The 4,743-nt window shown below is 32.4% G+C and overlaps 1 long non-coding RNA gene across 2 annotated transcripts; it reads right to left on the bottom strand.

Annotated features, from left to right (window-relative positions):
- Window positions 1–796: 796 nt before the first annotated feature.
- LOC131617274 (uncharacterized) lies at window positions 797–3,257 on the bottom strand. 2 transcript variants are annotated; one of them, XR_009288521.1, is made up of 7 exons: window positions 3,138–3,257; window positions 3,016–3,053; window positions 2,830–2,916; window positions 2,634–2,722; window positions 2,509–2,544; window positions 2,292–2,429; window positions 797–2,209 (listed from the first exon to the last, which is right to left on the bottom strand). It is a non-coding gene; the product is annotated as an uncharacterized LOC131617274 (long non-coding RNA). The 2 variants fall into 2 exon arrangements; XR_009288520.1 differs by having other exon boundaries at window positions 797–2,429.
- Window positions 3,258–4,743: the final 1,486 nt, after the last annotated feature.

The following is a 4,743-nucleotide window of genomic DNA, read 5'->3' as shown; positions in this document are numbered from 1 at the left end:
CCTGTCGCCAGTTTAGAAGACTTCTGTTGCCATTTTAGAAGACTTCTAATTCTCAATTCACTGTTGTGGATGTTATAGGCTGAAGAATTTGAACTTGAATTCATTGACGGTAGTGCGAAGTTGCTAAAGGTGTTGTTATTCCCAAGACTGCACATATCACAAACTAAATATCCTTCACTAACAATGCATAATACTGAGTTAACAAACCTTAATAACACTTTGATTCGAGCCGAATTATTAACAGTTTGGTATATATTTGCTCAAGAAAATAAAATACAAAATGTTAACAAAGAAGTGTTCCATGATTTATTTGAATTGTTAAAATTTCAAAACATGCTAAAACTCTTGAACCTAAACAGTTATTTAACCTGAAAAGTTAAGAAACGTGAACAAACTATTGAACCAAAATAGTTTCATTCATATACATTCCACCAATGACTAAGAGTAAGTTGTTTCTTTCATTCATAAATTTTGTTTTTTCTAGTAAAACTCCATAGTAGTATCTCACCATACAAAATAAGATATTCCAACTACATTAACAAAATAAGAGAATCCAACCATATAAGCAAAATAATTGCTACTGACATGTATATAAATCCAATTATATTATAATGATAGAAACCAATGTGGACAAGGTTTAATAGATTTGTAGAATTTGCAGGACAAGATCTTCATTATTTGTATGCCAACAAAGTATATGAAGTAAATGCAAAAAAAAATATATATATATATATATATATATATATATATATATATATATATATATATATATATAAACAAAAGACATTAGTAAATGCTGATCTTGCTTTTGAAAGCATGTCATTTTGCTTTTGTACCCCTTTCTCCTATCATATAAGAGAGCACAAATATATTAGTTTCATTATCTAGAGAAACATACCATTTTTTTTTTGCAATATGTCACAAAGAACTATTCAAAGCCTTGATAATTAAAACTATGTTTGAGGCATACCTTTTTTTCTAAAGGTTAGAAATTACCTTACATGATTTGAGTCTGTCACCGAATTATATAACATTTCAATTAGTAACAAAGATGCTTTATAAATAAACATTATAAACTATTTCATAATCATTATAAGCTAAATCTCCTCCCATGAAGTGTCTTTACAAATAATTGGAAGACAAATATATTAAAATGATAGCAGAGACAGAGACATGCTTGAAACATACCATTCAATTTCAATAAACTGCACATTAGTCCATATATGATTTATTCATCCCTTGTATATATGTTTTGACAATAGATAAAACTCAGCACTTGAAAAGCAGAGTTGACTACAATGCTAGTTAGACATGTTATATGCACCCTACAGACCCAACAATAGAATTTAATGAACTCGCGACTTGCGTTGAGATGACCATCCAGCATGTGCTTCAAACTGAGATGCACTAACTTCTGCATTGCAACAGGTACAAAAAATTCCATATCCCTTTTTGTAACATACCGATAGTTTTTGAGTAACCCAAAAAAGCACAATCAGAAAAAGATAAAAGTCAGAAAATAAGGTAAAGCAGAGAAATCCTCACTGAACTAAAACAGCATTCATCAAAGATAATAGACAAAACTAACCAAAATTCAGCCACACTACGCATATATAAAGTGACCATGTTGCAGAAAATGTGATATATCATCACATGTACAAAGTGTTGACAACTAACATAAAGTAACTCCAAAGAATCAACTTTATATTCAACATGAATTTAAAAATATACTATACATAATTCAGATTTGACCATTGCATAAAAATAGAGGAGTTAAGTAATGCAACATCGCTTGATTAGAAGTTTCAGTTGGGTTGGATAGCACAATATCCATTTCCAAAACTTTAGATGTTTGCTGTAAACATATGAAGGTTGAAATAATTTGAATTATTAACTTGGTTCAACAGAAAAATGTCACTTATAAAATAACATAAAAATCTTTTGGTGTCATTAGAATAAAGTGGTTTTTGATATCAAGACTGACACTTATAAAATATGACATCACCATAGTTAAATGCCACCAAACTTTAGGTGTATAACAAACCAAAGACAAGACCACCATAAATTTCAAACTCACCACAATTTCGAGCTCTAGTAAGATGTATCATATGCTTTCAATGAGCTGCATCAGATTTTAACACTTTTATTGCAACTGTAGTGTGATCTAGTTCCACCAATTCTATTTTCTGTACAATCGCCTGAACCAAACCTTCCAGCAGCCAGGAACACATTTCACAAAAAATAGTAAGCAATTATATATCACAGGGATATCACAATGCTAGAAAACTTACATCAATGGTGATTACAACTTCTTTGCCAACTTTATCCATAGACTTTGCCAACCTTAGCCATCAATTGTGCATATAATATACAATGCATATCTTATGTACCTTCAGATGACTTGTTCTATATCTAGATGTCTTGTATTTCTGCATTTCATGGAGCAACATACTTCAATATAAGCATTCAAGGAAACAAACCTTGAAAAATAAAGAAAAAGGTACATACTTGTAAATGGCTTCAGCACACCCTTAGGGGTAGCTCCTGTAGGAAAAAAAAGTTAAAAAATAATAGAGGCAGAAGTTTAACCAATTAAGACAATACTTGGAAGTGTGAAAGAGTGATGAACATACTTTCACTTCCACCAAATTGGCTGACAGTCTCCACAAAGAAACAAAAGGAGATCCAACATGTTCCTTAAATAAATTGCTAATCATTTACTCTGCAATATGCCAATAAGTGCAAATTGTGAATAAATTCTAAACAAAATTTCAAACATATTTTCTAGCCTGTAGGCCTGGCCACAAAACCAACTAAATTAGAAAATACCTCTGTTGTAATACTCCAAATGTGCTTCGATAGATTGAAGAACTTACTGTGAGATGAATTAGCAGCAAGTACATCTCAAATAAAAACCTGGTTTCAATAATTCATAAACAAAGTCAGAGAGATTTTAAACAGAATTTCTAAGCTTTGAATAAGTTCTAAACAAAATTTCAAATGTTTCAAAAGTACCTGATTTGTCTCTACTGTAACCTTCAAATATTAGCAATCTAAAAAACAGTCAAATATTATCAAACTAAAACATTTAGATTTGACAAATAAATCGAAAGCTTTATTTTTCTAATAGACCAAACCTTTGTTTCTCTTCCATTGAGCAAGAAGCTTGAGTTCTTCAATTTCCTCTTTATCTGCCTGTAAAAAGAAAAAGCAAGCAATAACAAAAAAACTCAGAAAGGTTGATTCTTTAGTGAAAACAGGTTAGAGAAGGAGAAATGATGGTCGTTCTTAACGAACCCGTCGGAGATGGAGTAACTTGGTCGACATCGAGGTTGTTCGAAATAAAATTTCAATCGATTCATTAGGAAGACCGTGGGATGAGGAGTACGAAAATGGCTAAGATTTTTTTATTGGAGGTGGTGGCAGTAGATAAGGTGAAGAAAGGGGACGGCGGCGGCGGCGGACTTAGGGTTTGAAGAGAAAAGAGAGAGCAATTAAAAACAGGAAAGAGAAGAGGGGAGGAGAGAAAGAGGGAAACGTGAGAAATGGGGGAAAGCGTTTGTTTTCTCTCTTAGCAAGTACAACAATTGAAAAAATTGACCAATGAGAACACAACGTTTGGCATGTAGTATTATTTAATTTGTCAATTACGTGAATATCCTTTTGTAAGGGTAAAGAATTTTTTTTAGAAGGGCAAAATGGTCAGTTTGGTCAATACTTTAGTATTGGGTAGATAGTAGATAACTTATTTATGATAATGTAGAGTGGTGTTATTTGAACACCTAAATATTGACATTATATTTTAATATCATATATAAAAAATTATTTATAATTATTGATGTGAAAAAATTAGAGAGAAAATAATAATAAGAAATAACACCGATACAAAATGTATAGTAATACGGTGTTGGATTTTTAATAATGTGTCTAAAGAACATAGTGACTCGTAAGAGGATATCACTACTATTAACACACATATGGCGATAGTATGTGCCACCGACTCCCTTAAATGTAAGCTCATATCCGAAACGTTCAAGGAGGTGACATTGAAATGGTAAGTGAACTTGGTTAGGCTCTCGATAACCAACTACCAAAATCTTTCAAGAAAACATATTCATTAGTTCTCAACAAGAAAACAACATATGATTTCAACAACTAGTTTGTTCAATTCAACCGTGGACATTTTTAATTCTTGCGATAGTACCTAACCAATTTCAACGAGGCCATAATCAATGTGATCTATCTCAATCAAGAAATGTTTATGGAAGCTTTACATAATGGATTGAAAGTCGGACATTCCAATGAGTCGCCCGTCCAAAAGTCTATTGATTCCAAGGAAGATTATGGAACGAATCGAATGATGCATAAATGGAGCCTAATGTTAGGGTACCTGAATCCCCCAACTGAAGTTCATAAACTATTACATGTCGCTCGTGCATGATAAGGCAACCTTTAATGGAAAGCTATGTGTCACCCAACAACATGCGGAGCAAATTTAGAGTGAAATAATTCATACATATGCTATCTCGCCTCCTCCAAAGCCAAAGTGGGAGGTTATGGCGGAAGAAGCAGAACAAGTTGTGTAAATACCACAAAGTAAAAGGACACCATACAGATTACTTTCGTCATATAAATAAGGAAATACTACGCCATATCAAAGAATACCAACTAAGAAGATTTTCCAAGGAACCTCAAAGAAGCCAGGAGGTATGTCTCTCCATTCGGGACGGAATAAAACTAAAA

This window comes from Vicia villosa, linkage group LG7 (assembly GCF_029867415.1).
Source record: "Vicia villosa cultivar HV-30 ecotype Madison, WI linkage group LG7, Vvil1.0, whole genome shotgun sequence".
Taxonomy (NCBI): Eukaryota; Viridiplantae; Streptophyta; class Magnoliopsida; order Fabales; family Fabaceae; genus Vicia; species Vicia villosa.
Note: the sequence above shows the minus strand (reverse complement) of the source record. Positions and strands in the feature narration are given on the sequence as shown.